This window comes from Rhinolophus sinicus, linkage group LG05 (assembly GCF_036562045.2).
Source record: "Rhinolophus sinicus isolate RSC01 linkage group LG05, ASM3656204v1, whole genome shotgun sequence".
Taxonomy (NCBI): Eukaryota; Metazoa; Chordata; class Mammalia; order Chiroptera; family Rhinolophidae; genus Rhinolophus; species Rhinolophus sinicus.
In genome coordinates this window covers 45363203-45377728 of record NC_133755.1, presented here as the reverse complement: position 1 = coordinate 45377728, position 14526 = coordinate 45363203, and the positions used below count along the sequence as shown (strand labels likewise).

Below are 14526 nucleotides of genomic sequence, written 5' to 3'. Positions count from 1 at the left end.
CTATGATGTGAATTTATTTGCATATTAACAATAAGGAAACCGAGGCTAAAGGAGATTAATAATTGGCCCAAAAACACACAGCAGGTAAGTGGTGTGACAGGGATTTGAATCCAGGTCAGCTGCCATCACAGTCCGCACACTTCACCACTGCCACTTTCTGGCTCTGCTCTGTGGGTGTTGTACTTGGACCTTGGGTTCACCAACCCTTCAGAACCATCCAGGGCCCTTCCATGAGCATAAAAACTTGCACAGAGGACTCTAACCTCAGATAGCAAATATACGGGGGTGAAACTACACAGCTATTAAGATGTTTTTGTTGTTGTTGTTAGTTACATACATCTCTATCAGCTTAGTTACTAGTCACATCCCAAAAACCATAAAAAGCATTTCTGTTATTTGACGTGTGTAGCAATTTGGGTTGCAGGCAAACAAGAATTTATTGTAATTTGAACAACAAATGGTCATTTTCAACCCCAACTTTAACTTTACTGAACATGTAACTCTCTCATTTTGCTAGTCATTGCCTGCCAAAATAACGACTCATTTTCATTAAATTTGGCATTTACCAGGGAAACTGTATTTCATTTAAATGCACATGTATAGTAGTTCTATTGAGTATAAACCTTAATGAAGCTCATTTGCAAACATAGGAGGGTATCTGATTGAAGATTGTATGCACAGTATTTTTCTCAGTGTCCTTTCATAGGTGAATAAATACCTAGGAATGAGCTTAACTGCCAGCTTAACTCTTTTATTGCAAACCCTACCCAAGTAAAAAAAATATATCTACTGATTCCAAAAGAAGACAATTTCTTCCATTTTGAGGTTAACATCTCTTACCTGAGAATTAAGAATTTGAGGTTTATCTGACACTGACTTTGCCTCGTCAAAAATACTTTTTGTATTATGACATTAATTTTTAAAGGGGGAGGTCTAGGATTGTCCTCCTGTTATATAAAAATCTGTATTTTAATTATATACTGCATTTTCAGTTCTGTATGTTAGTGTATATTGAACCCATATTACTCCCTTTGGTAAAAAGCAAGGAGACGGTTTTCAAGTTTTCTGTTATACTAGCAGTTGCATCAAATGTGATAAAGCAGAAGATGAAGTTGAGCAGCTTGCAGAAATATGGAATTTCATTTTCATTTTGTCAGATTTATAGAGTGATTTGAGGGTTTCACTTCGTCCTAAAAAGGTTCATAGGAATGAGAAGTATGTCAGTTGCTTTGAAAAGAGCTTCTCCCTGCAGGATTCAGAACTTGTACAGCCTCACCGGCCTGTCTCGGTGCCGGTGGTGAAATCTGGTCTCTCAGACATAACATGATCTCAAGAAATGACATTTACAAAGTGTGGATCTAGCCAGTTTCGAGCAAGAATTCGCACATTCACACTGCAGTCCTCACTGCTGGCAGAGACCAAATTGTGAACATTTTTAGCACGCAGAGCTGGCACTTGGCTCTGACCCTGGTGGCTAGAGCCTGTGGAGAAATAGATAAGGCGTTTTATGGTTTGCTCCTAATAACCATGCTCTCTTGACATTGTGAATTTTGGCACAGAATTACCCAGAAGGCATAACAAAATGCCCTTGACTTCAGTAAACAACTCCCGAGAGTATTTAGTAATATACACTATAGAAAAATATATAGTAATCATTGGAGAGATCGGAGTTTCCTTTACCAAAATTTTTGGAGTGGACTCTAAGTTTCTTCCCACCCAGGGAAAAACGGCTACAACTCATAGGGGAGAAAACAATTAAAATTTGTTTGTTTTAAATGTGAGTCATGACAAATCTAGGGATTAAATCCTTGGAAAGAAGAAAACTTATCTGGGCAAGGATAGTTGCCAAAAAAACTCAATATTGCGGGGGGGGGGGGAAATCATGCTATGAGACTTGTCAGATTTGGTGTGTCTGGTGCTGTTGAGAGTTCCCCTGTACCCACTATCTCCCCTGTTGGCCTATTGATGTCTCAAACGCTCCCAACAGTCTCCTTGGTGGAGGCACATCTCCACAAAGTAGAATAAATGCTGTTTGGAAGAAGGGAAACATTAATCCAACATTGCTGATTTTCCAACGATCAGAGTCCCTAAGGAAGAGACTAAGGATGGGTAAGTTTGGGATGGGGAACTGGGTGGAGATGGGAAAGAGGATCAAGAAATGGGTTCAGAGTGTGAGATGGGGCAGTGCCGTGCATGAAGGGATCCTGGGGAGCCCGGGGAGCCTGGGGAGCCTACGTTTTGGGAATAGGAGACGGGATAGAAGCAAAATACTCCCTGACTGCATCTCCATTAAGTCCTCAGCGACGATGACATAGGCACACAGATGTTGTGTTTTTTTTAAACTAGCTTTTTATACGCTGTTGTGATGCAACATTTGTCTGCATCAGTTACAAAACCTGCAAACCTAGCTACACCACACAGTGGTATGACTTTTTCCATCATGTCTACGCGGCCTTGGTTTTAGGTGTTCTGCCGATCACAGCCATTTCCAGATTGTTCACATCCAAAGTGCTCCAGGGACAGGAGCAGCGTGGGAGCCTGAAGTCCATAGAGGTAGGGACCTCATAACAACTATTGACCTGAACCTGTTCTTGTGGATTTTTTCACCAGAACTGCCATAACAGCTAAATAGTCAGGTAGCATTTCCCCTCCAGCTCCACTCTGCTACCGCCTGTCCTCTAAGAGGGACGGAACGTGAAAGGGAAAAGATCAGTGACTGAATTATTCTCTACCCAGACAATAAGCCCTGGAATAACCAAGAACTGTTGGAATTCCCCTGGATATTTGCTCAGCATCGTCCCCTTGTGCTCTGCTTTGTAGACCCATCACTCAAGGAGCCCTGAGTCATGGATGATTTACCAGCTATTTACCAGCCTCATTACTTCACAGTGGATAGAAGCTTCCAATTGGCCTGTAGCCCTCTAGAGCTAAAAACAAGCCTATTTTCTACTATGTGGAGCTTTTTAGGCTCTAACCAGCCTTTAATATATCTGAGCCTCAAAGAGCATCCTTAAAATAGGGGGTTTCCAGATAGTAGCCCTGACCCATGGAACTGTTTCTTGCCTACATTAAAAATGTCCCAGTATTTTTTCCCCTCTTTCTGGGAAACTGACCTAAACAAGTCAGGATGCGCTATAAATGTCTTTCAAGACTCGACTTGTAGGTTCTAATTATAATTAAGATGATAATAATATTACTTGGTATTTTCACTGCGCCTTTCTTCCAAAGTGCTCAGAGCATTCTCAGAGGTGTGAGGGCAGGTATAACACGTTCATCTGTATTTACTTGCAGCGTCTAATCACACCTTCTTTTTATTCTGGTTCTAAACTCATCCTCCTTCCCAGAGCCTGGGGCACATGGGCACACACCAGGCTAACTTTCTTGGGTGTCTGGCCTGCCCTACACCCTTGCTACCTGATGGAGGAGCTTTTCACCTCCCTTGCCTGGTCCTGGTGGCTGAGCCTGACCCTCAGGCAGGCTTTATAGAAGCCCAGCGCTAGCTCTCCCCTTCCCCCCTTTTCCACCCTTTCTGCCAGGAGCCTGGAGCTTCTCCACTATGGCCCTCCCTCCCCAGGCTCCTTAGTGCTAGAGAGTGGGCTGGGTTTCCTGCCTCTGCCCCCAGGGAAGGGCCTCTTCTCTGAATGCACTGGGATGCTAAGCCTGCCCTAAGTGGACCCTACGCCCTCACTGTCCCAGTTCCAGAGCAGGAACAAGCGTGGGCTTGCCTATGTCCCTGCTATGTTGTGCCATTGCGACAGGGTCAGGTATCACACAGAAGCTTTGTTTTGTCTTCCAGGATCCCTTCAAAATGGTACTGTGGAAAACTGGAGAAGGGCACAGGAAAGTTCCAGGATGAGCTTTCAGGAGTTGGCCTGTACAGTTTAGTCTTTTTCAGAGACCCCCCCCCCCCCGCCCCAGCATCACTGGTGACTCACGTTGGGTTGTCCTTAAACCCCTCTCTTGGGAAGGGAAGGAGATGCATCCGCCATTTCTCCTACCTGTGTGCAAGGGTGTTGGTGGTCCCCAGCATATCCTCAGCTTTCTCCAAAACTCCTCATGAAAATCTTTTCTCTCAACTCCCATTCTCAACTCTGTTTTTAAGTTGGATGTAGAGTGGGGGAGTTAAGAATAATCTGTTTTAGATGGCCAATAGACAAATGAAAAAAACACTCAACATCACTAATCATCAGAGAAATGCAAATAAAAACCACAGTGAGATACCACCTCACTCCTGTCAGAATGGCCACCCTCAATAAGTCAACAGACAAGTGTTGGTGAGGATGTGGAGAAAAGGGAACCCTAATGCACTGTTGGTGGGATTGCAAATTGGTGCAGACAGTATGGAAAACAGTATGGAGATTCCTTAAATTAAAAAAAAGAATTACCTTAAAAAAAAAAAAAAAAAAAAAAAAAAGGACTACCTTATGACCCAGTAATTTCGCTTCTGGGTATTTATACAAAGAAATCCAAAACACTAATTCAAAAAGATATATGCACCCCTATGTTTACTGCAGCGCTATTCACAATAGCCAAGATATGGAAACAACTGATATGTCCATCAATAGATGATTGGATCAAAAACTTGTGGTACAAATATACAATAAAGTATTATTCTGCCATAAAAAAGAATGAAATCTTACCATTTGCAATGATATGGATGGACCTAGAGGGTATTATGCTAAGTGAAATAAGTCAGACTGAGAAAAAGAAATACCATATGATCTTATATGTGGAATCTAAAGAACAGAATAAATGACCAAACGAAACAGAAACAGACACTTAGATACAGAGAACAAGCTGATGGTTGCTAGATGGGAGGAAGGTTAGGGGGATGGGTGAGAAAAGTGAAGGAATTAGGAAGTACAAGTGATAGTTACAAAATAGTCATGGGGATATGAAACACAGTATGGGGAATATGGTCAATAATACTGTAAAAACTATGTATAGTGTCATATGGGTAGTAGATTTACCAGGGGGAATCACTTCATAAATTACATAAATGCCTAACCACTAAGCTGTACACCTGAAACTAATATAAAATAATATTGAATGTCAACTATAATTTAAAAATACATATAGTCATGGATGTAAAGTACAGCATAGGGAATATAGCCAATGGTATTGTAATAGCTATGTATGGTGTCAGAGGGGTGGTAGATTTGTTGGGGTTATCACTTTGTGAGGGATTTAAATGTCTAATCACTATGTTGTTTTGTACACCTGAAACTAATAAAGTAATAATAATAATTATGCCAGGAAAAAAAATCTGTTTTTTTCTACCTCTTTGGACCTCGTTTTTTGTTGTTGTTGTTGTTTGTTTGTTTGTTTGTTTTTTAACATTCTTGGTTCTTTGCATTTAACACAATCTCTCAGGAGAGGAAAGAACATGCAAAAATTCTACCTGACCTCCTTTTGGGGCTTTAACATCCCAAGAGCCCTGATTGTTAGAACACAGATTTTTCTCACTTCCAAGTTTGAGCTTTTATGAGCCCAGAGTGTTAAATCTCTGAAGGAAAATGGAATTAGGATTTCTGTGTGTGTTTCCCTATGACAAGCAATAGAGCTAGTGCTCTCTGGCCTCCACCGAAATTTACGTAGGCTTTCCAACAAGGGCCAGAAAGCCACAGTATTTGAGTTCACATTATAAATGCATCTTCTGGATGCCTGGTACCCAGAAGGAGTTCATTCTATGCAATCCCAATCCGTTTCCTTAATTAAGACAGCTATGGTGTATAAGGCAATACCTACCCCTTCTGTTAGTATCATCTAAGTGTCTAAAAGAACAATTTGGAGAAGCAACTATATATTTTAAAAAATAATTCAAAGATACTGCCCAATATATTACCTATGTCCCTTCCTTATAAAGATAACTATATGATAAAACACCAAGTAAAATTCAGTACCAGAAAATATTTCTATTCATATTCAAACTTGTATGTTTCCTTTTATTTGCCAATGAGAACAGTATAACTTGATGTATTTTGTATTTTGCTTTGCCTACCAGGAAGCTCAGCACTAAATTTAATGTTCCATTTCTGTAACTAATTGGTCCTAGGAAGCTGGTATGTTGATCTCATTCCATTTTTATTTGTTTCCCTTATTTCTTGTGCTTTTTAAGTTTTGTTATATTTTTATATATTTTTTAACATTGTAAACCACCATCAATCTTTTTTTTTTTTTTTGGTCATCAGGCCAAATCCTAAACAGATATGAACAAAACTCACATTTGTTCATTTCTTCAAAAATATTTATTGATAATTATTATCCTCTTATGTGCCTGGCATTTTGTTAGGTACTGAGAGAAACAATAATGAGCAAACAGACCTTCCCTCCCCTCAAAGAGCTCACAGGGTACCAGGTTTGCATGTAGAAAGAGGGGCACTAAAAAATCAGCGCCCAGGGGAAGAGATTCAGAATGAAAGTCAGGACACAGTAGAGTTATGAAAGCCAAGGGAAGTGTTTCCAAAGAGAAGATAATCCCCCACTGCAAGGAGACCAAATAAAAGAAGAACTGAGAGGTGCCCACTTAGCAATATGAAGGTCATTAGCTACTCTGTTCAGAGCAATTTCACTGGACTGACTATTGGATGGCAGATAGAGAACTAGGGACAGCAAGAATAGACGACTCCTTCAAAAAGCATGGCTGTGGCAGAGAGAGATAGGGTGGCTGCTGGAAGAGGGTGTGACGGCTGTGCTGACAGTGGACTCAGCTCCATCAGGGAAGACCATTTGGGTAACTTCAAATAACTATTTGAATTTCTATTGGATTCTAAGTCTGCTTATGCTTAGCATCAACACTAACTTCCCAGAAAAGAAGGGATCCCCAAAGGCCTGGGATATCAGGTCAAGGAGACAAGGAAGGGTGCAAACACTTAAACTGCTCCCTGATTGGCTGTCTTTTCTTCTCTTAAATGTCATTATGGCTGTGGCTGCTATCTTCCCTGAGCACCCAGGACCCCAGGAGCACCCTAGGACTTTATTCTCAACTCTGACGTCTGGTGCCCTTGGCGGCTAGTCCTGACTGGCCTCCTTCCCAATTTGACTTAAAAACACCACAGCTTTCCCAAATCTGCACAATCAGTTCCTCCACACAGCAGAAGGAGGGGTGTGGCCAACAAGCCCTGTGAACACGGGAAATACATTCGCGTTTCCCTTTTCCAGTTCTAGGTTCAAGTCCCACTTGGATCTCTGCTGGTTACTTTTCTTATTTATCCTGTATTAGCTTGAATCATTTTAAGGATGGCTCTAATGATTTATGTAAGCAATCTGCATTATGGCTTTTACGTTGCGAGCCTAAGAAATGAGCCAAATATCTTCAAGGCAGACAGAGGGGCCACATAAAGGTTTTCCAAACTTACTTTCCCAACTGATGAAAGAAAAGTGGTAACCTTCTCCAAAATCACAGTGACTCAATGTATAATCACACGATATTCTGCCTACTCTTCCTTCTCTACCATGCACTTCTCCTGTATAACACATACACATGCGATTGACTCTCGCTTGCTTTATAATGAGATTTTTGCAATGACCTGTGTTTCTACCTTTGTCTTGGCTGCCAGGAGGCTCATATGTGAGTTTTATTTTCAGATACAGCAACCTTCTTGAATTTTTCAGTTGACATACTCGTTTATCCACTTTCTTTGACTATTTTTAAAAATTTGCTCACATTTTATTTACTTCTTATACATGACATTTTTGGAAGCTGCTTCATATTTTTTTCAATGAGGTAGGGAATAAATAAAATCAATAAACAATTATGCATCCCTCGGTTTTATGAATTCATTCCGCCTTCGGCTTACTCTTATTTATGGTATAGGAGGTATCCTTAACCTGTTTTCAGAGACAAACTCCTTGCTATTTTACTGAAGACTTCAGGTAGGGGTGTGTGTATGTGTAAAAAGACACATAACAACACCATAGTTGAGAATGTGAGCTCCAAAGACAAACTGCCTGAGCTCAAATCCCAAATCCACCACTCACCAGCAGGGCGACTTGAGGCAAGTTCCTTAATTCTGTGCATCTCAGTTTTAATGGTGAGAGTAGTAATACTTACCTCATAATGCGATTGTGAGGATAAAATGCTAATACAGTTACACATGTAAAATGCTTGAAACAGGTGCTCAATTGTTAATGGTTATTGTTGGTGTGGGGAAGGGGTGCTGAAAATCAAGTCCCTCTCTCTCCAGAGGTGGGGAGGAGGTGGAAACCACTAGTTGCACCCTCCTCTTGAGACGTTAGCCAAACTCCAGAGAAGAAAGAGAGGGCTGGGCTATGGTAATTGGTTTAGATATCGCCCCACTTTGCTCACTAGGCCTCAGTTTCTAGCCCAGGGCCTTTGCTCTACACAGCCTTACCCTAATTTCCCTGCTTTATTGGTTGGACCAAAAAACTCCAGAGGGATCTGTGTCTATTTCTCAATTTAATCCATCTCTTGAACTTCTAATTCCAATGGCTTTATTTTTTCACCTGTAGACTTTCTATTTGGTTCTTTGCAATCATATAGTTGATTTTTAGTTTTATAAAGTTATGTATCCTCATCACTAAGAGACAAATAGTCCCATAAGATAATCCTCTGCTCCCCTCCCCAGAGAAGTTACTTTCAGCTCTTCTTGAGCTGATTCTTTGGGATTTATTGCTCCCTCTCTCTCTCTAAATAACATATTTGTACTGGTATTTCTTTTCTGTTACTGTTTTGGTGGTTGGCATTATATTGCACTCACACTATGGAAAATAAGGATATAGCTCTCTTTCACCTTCAGGCTTCACCACAGTCACCCGTCCTTCCTCATATTTCATCTTTTAAAAGTTATATTCTAATTTGATTAGATCAGTATTCAGTGCTTAGATTATCGTATTATGTACACACCTTGGACTGCTGGGCCATGTATTGTACTAAGAATCATTTTCCTTTCCTGTAACAGTGTTTGTTTTCCATGGAATCAATAGTCGTTTTTCTCAATTGCTTCGTTTTCTATTAATTTATCACTAATTTCATCCCAACTCTCTGACAGTTATTTAAACTTTCACTCAGCCTGTTCCGACACATCACATATCCAATCCATCATCCTTCACCTTCCTGGAGAACTTGCCTGGAGCCTTCCAACCTGTCTTAGCTGGGCTTTCCCCTCACTCTCACATGGGATGCCTCTGCATATCTCTGGAGTTATATCCTTCATTGTACTTTCTCTTGGTTTATTCCCTTGTTTTGATGGTGCATATCCTCCAATAGCTTCTTCTTCAAAAAAAAAAGGATACATATATTTGGAAATGTTTGTATCAGTACAGTGAAACCAAATTTTAAGAGAAACTGAATGTCATTAGTTTGGATATCATTAGCTTATTATAAAAGAGCAACATGGAAATCATTTACATGATGAAAGATTTTAGAACTTCAATGGAAGGGGCAGCTTTATGTGGTGTCATGTCATAGTGATTTATTTCAGTCTACATACTTTCCAAAAATGTCACCATCTCTAAATAAGAAATAATCCTCATCATCTAGAGCTACTTTGGTGCCTCTATATTCTGGAAGAAGAACTTTATCTTCAACTTTCACGTTCACTGCTTGAATCTCTCCACCCTTTCCTTTAGAATCCAATCTAACAGCTACTTCTGTTGCTGGCAATACTTTCCCTTGAATTTTTTCTGCAAGCATGCCTTCTTTGTTTCAACTAACACTCAGTCAAAGAGGGGAACTAACTTCCTAAAAGCCTGCCCTGCCATGACTCTGGCCACTGCAGTTTGTACTCTAATAGCTTCTTGAGAAAGGATGCTTGGAAGATAAATATTTGAGAGCTTGTGTAGTGTCATAGAAAGATATTTGGTTTTTGTCCCCAGTTCCTGACCCAGACCTCCTAAATTCCTTATAATTTTCTGAGTGATAGGCATGATAAGAGCATCTTTTGCTATACTGAGACAAATTTTGACAGGCCCCAAGATCACTTCAGGATGGCGACCGGTGACCAAAAAGGCCTGGCTTATGCCTGGACCTTCCAGCTCCACCCCCAATCTCTGGAGCTGGAGATTGAGTTAAAAACTGATCACGTCTCTGAATTGATATCTCCATGAAAACCTCTAAATGATGGAGTTTGGAGAGCTTCCTTGTTGGTGGACACATCCATATGCCAGGAGGACAGTGCATCTCAACTCCCCAGGAAAGAAGCTCCTGTGCTCAGGACCCTTCTGGACCTCGCCATATGTACCTCTCCATCTCACTGTTTATTTATATCCTTTATAATATTCTTTATAATAAACTACTAAATAAAAGTCAAGTGTATTGCTGAATTCTGTGAGCCATTCTAGCAAATGATCAAACCTGAAGAGGGGATTGTGGGAATCCCCTATTTATAGACAGTAGTCAGAGTATGGGAGGCCTGGACGTTGGATGGCATCTAAAGTGGGGGACAGTCTTATAAGATGGAGGCTTTTTAATGTATGGGATCCACACTAACCTGGGGTAGTTAGTGTCAGAATTGAATTGAATTGTAGGACACCCAGTTGGTGTTTGGAAAGTCGGAGAATTGATTGTTGGTGTTGGAAAACACCCCAGACCTTGCATGTATAAAAAGATCTTTATTTCACTTTCACACTTGATTGACAGTTTTTCCATGAGGAGAATTCTAGGTTAGATATAGTTTTCTTCCATAATTACAGAGGCATTACTCTACTCTCTTTACCTTCCAGAAGTCTGAAGATATTCCGATTCTTTATCCTTTTTGTATGTGACTTTTCCTTTTCATTCTGGTAGCTCATGTCCTCCAGTTTGGGGAACTACCCTGCTTTTACATTGATTCTGACTATATCTTCCTCATTCAATTTCTCTATTCTCTCTTTCTGAAATTCCTTCCCTCCCCCCAACTTCCTACCCCTCCAACCCCCTCCCCCACCTTTTCTTTCTCAGATTTAGGATCTCCTGAACCGGTCCTCTCAATTTCTTACATTTTCTCTCTTTTATTTTTAAACTCGTTGTGTTCTCGCTCTACTCTTTGGAGGCTTTCCTAAAACTTTATCTTCCAGTCCACCTTCTGAGTTTTTTATTTCTATTATCGTGCTTTACATTTTTAAGAGCTCTTTTTTTTATTGCTGTTGTTGTTGTTGTTGTCTAAATGTGTCCTTTTTATAGCCTCTTTCAGGCTCATCAGCTCCTTGATTCTCAACCTTGGCTGTACATCAGAATAACCTGGGAAGCTCTAAAAATTATTCATGCCTCTTACCACAGAGATTAATTGGTCTGGAATTAACCTTGGCATTTTTTAAGTGTCAGATTGGTCTAGGTCATGCTGTGGATTTAAAAAAAAACCCAAAATAATAGTGATTTCCAACAACAAAGCCTATTTCTCATTTGTGCTTATTTTATTCACCACAAGTTGTTTGGGCTTTGTTCCACACCTCACTCAGGATAGAGAGAACCTCTATCATCTGGAATATCACCAGTTGCTATGCCACGGGTAGGCAATTCTGCCCAACTGTTGAAAAGAGAGGAGAATGGAGCAAGCAACGGCTTAGAGAATGTCAAGCTTCCACTCACATTTCATTGGTCAAAGCAAGCCACACGTCTACACACAGAAGTGCAATCTCTACCATGTGTTCAGAGGAAGGCGAATCGGAGTGTTTGTCAATCGCTTGGTAATTCCATGCTCTTTGAGTTCTCCTCTTGCTTCTGCAACTTGGTGATTTCCCTTTCTTGACTTCATGCTTAGTTACATACTAAAAGCATTTTATTATATTTTATCCAGAAGTTCTTAAGTGTTTGGAGTGAGTGAAGGGCTTCCACTTTTGCATTTATCATCTTTAGCTGAAGTCCTTCCTAACTCTGTAAAACATCAATCCTGGGCTCGAAATGAACCAGAGCTTTGGAAAGTCTCATAGAGAAGGTGTTAGGACTTTTTGTCATTGGCCACGTCGGTCGAAGCTAATTCCCACCATTCTTCTCCTTTGGGTTTCTTTACTTATTTGGATTGTCAGCAAGGGCACATCTACTTCTTCAACACTCTGATGACTTTTAAGAAGCATTTAGTAATAACAGAAATAAACCTATTAAGAGCTGGCTGCTAAGTCTGCGTACATTTTATTAGCCATTTGCTTAATGGATAGAAAACTTCAGAAACGTCTGTGGTGATAGCCAATAGCAGAACTTTCTGAACTGCAGTCTTCATCCCCTCCTCTCTTCCCTTCCTCAAGGTAAACAAAACCCCAGAGGCTATAAGACAAATGCCCATGTGCTGACCTTGCTTGACTCCTTTGAGAAAAACTGCATACCGTGAGAAATAATTTGCAGAGCTGTGATCCCAGCCTGCACCTACAATGTCAGTTTTCAGCAAGCTCCTGCTGAGTAAGAAAACAAGATTTAACCGCATTGGTGAGAAAGTCAGATGTTTTACATGTAGGTCACAGTGTAGTGTTGCTGGTTGCCTTCCACAAAGAAATCCCAGGCGCTTGAGAGGCTCAGACGCCTACAAATCCACTCTCTCTCCCAGTATACAATGCAGTCAAGTGAAATAACTCATCGATGAGTTAGAAAAGCTCTCTAACAGAGAAGGGGAAGCAGAGGATATTTCACTGAGGATAGTGGTGAACTTAAGCACCGTGCTCTCTTGAAGGGAAAAGGAAACCAATAAATTAAAACAAAGAATTAGAAGGCAGAGCTGTTTCTCAATGGACCTGAGCTACTTTCAGCTCTATGGGTTTAGATCTTAATTTGGTGACAGATTGAATGGAACTCTGAGAGTGTTCATGGTTCTCAAAATAAAAATATGACGGAAGAGTCATAAATTCCTGTGATAAGAAGATATATTTTGTTCAAAAATAATGATAATGGAGTAAGAAGGTGAATTAAAAGGGAAATGGCTCCCAGTGGAGGGAGATTACTTGGTGTTCGGAGGAGAGTAGAGACTGAAGTAGGCCTCTCCTGCCCCCTCCTCCCTTCCAGGAAAAGAAGATCGTCTCTGAGCTGGAGACGAGAAGGATGGTTTGGGATCCTGGAGTCTCAGGGTCTCTCAAGTGGTAGACTCCCTACTTCTTGGCAGATTCCCAGAGAGATGCCCCTGTCTCAGAGGGGAATAGCTGTATGGTGAGCTGGAGAACCTGTGTGCTAGGAATTGCGGCTTCCAGCCACTGCAAACTGTGAGGCTAAGAAAGGAATGGACTCAGGAGAGCAGCCCCCTCTGAGCGGTTGGACAATGAGCACATTAGCGAGTGACCGGTGTGGGCTAAAGGCCAGAGAAGCTCCTGGGAAGTTCTGCTCTGTGTAGTTTCTCAGAACTTCTCATGACTTGAGGGGAATATGCCATCCCCAATAATGAATAAGATGTAGAAAGCAGAAGCTCAAGGTAAGATGTAATTTGATTTAGAAAGTAATTGGGCAATCTGTGTACCAAAGTATGGTGTTTGCAAACACATACCTGCCACAAAGCCACATCTTTTCTTAGCACTTATGTGCCAGACATGGAGCTAAGTATTTACATGCTTAATTGTTACAAAAAATCATTTCACTGTATATATTACTGTCTCTTTAGACATAGCTTTGAGGGGGAGCAATGTCTGACATCCCACATCCTAGAGAGAAAAACTATTTTAAACTATTGGAAACAAGCAATGTGTAGATTTTGCTATGCAAGTAATGTAACATATGTAACCTAAGATACATTTCTACTTGTTCTTTGAGTGTACAAAAACAGCAAACTTTCCACTAAGATACAATATAAAAAGTAAGAAAAACAACAAATACTCTTCTAGGAGAGGTTGAACAAGAGTCAGCAGAATCCTGGGCTTTAGAATGACCGGCTCACTTAGTAGCATGGACAGAGACCTAACCACTCAAGGGCTGCCCTTCACTTAAATAAAACACTTCTTCATGCTACCCCTAGGATTATCCCCACTTTACAGATGAGGGAAATTGAGGAACAGAGAGATGGAGCAGCTGCTTAAGATCACACTGCTGATCATGAAAGAGGCAGGAATTGAACTCAAATTCATCCCATTTCAAAATATAAAATTTTATAGTAGTTAAAGTCAATCCTACCCCACCTCTCTCTCCCCATGATGTTTTGCCAGCTTTCCTTAAGATTTGGCCACTTTCCTTAAGATTGTTCTCCATCAGGAAGAAGAACTATATCTTGGCCCCCTGTAATGACATTCCAGATTTGAAGCAAGAGAAACAACCACAGAAGCTACACTGAGAGCACTAGAGTTTCATTCTTTCTCTCTTTCTTTGTTCCCTTTTAAGCCTAGAGCTCTGGAAGGACGGTGGTGTCAGAGGCACACAGAGCCACAATGTCTTTAGCTTATTGCTCCCAGAATGCAGTTTCAGAGCCACTTCCATCCGCCTTGTCCCCCCACCCCCACCCCACCAGCCAGACGTCCTCACTCCCACCTACCATGTGCTGGGCATGTGCAGTTAAGCTGCTTGTCCCTAGCACTCCTGTGGGGTGGCAACAGCTTGGCCCTATCAACAATTAGCTGCAGAAACCCTACTGTTCATCAGTACTCCTGCATCTCAAGCTAGAAATAGCCCTGGAGTTTCCATGA

General features: G+C 41.0%; 1 pseudogene; it reads right to left on the bottom strand.

Moving 5' to 3' along the window:
* Positions 1-9439: 9439 nt before the first annotated feature.
* On the bottom strand, positions 9440-9723 carry LOC109437736 (10 kDa heat shock protein, mitochondrial; annotated as a pseudogene).
* Positions 9724-14526: the final 4803 nt, after the last annotated feature.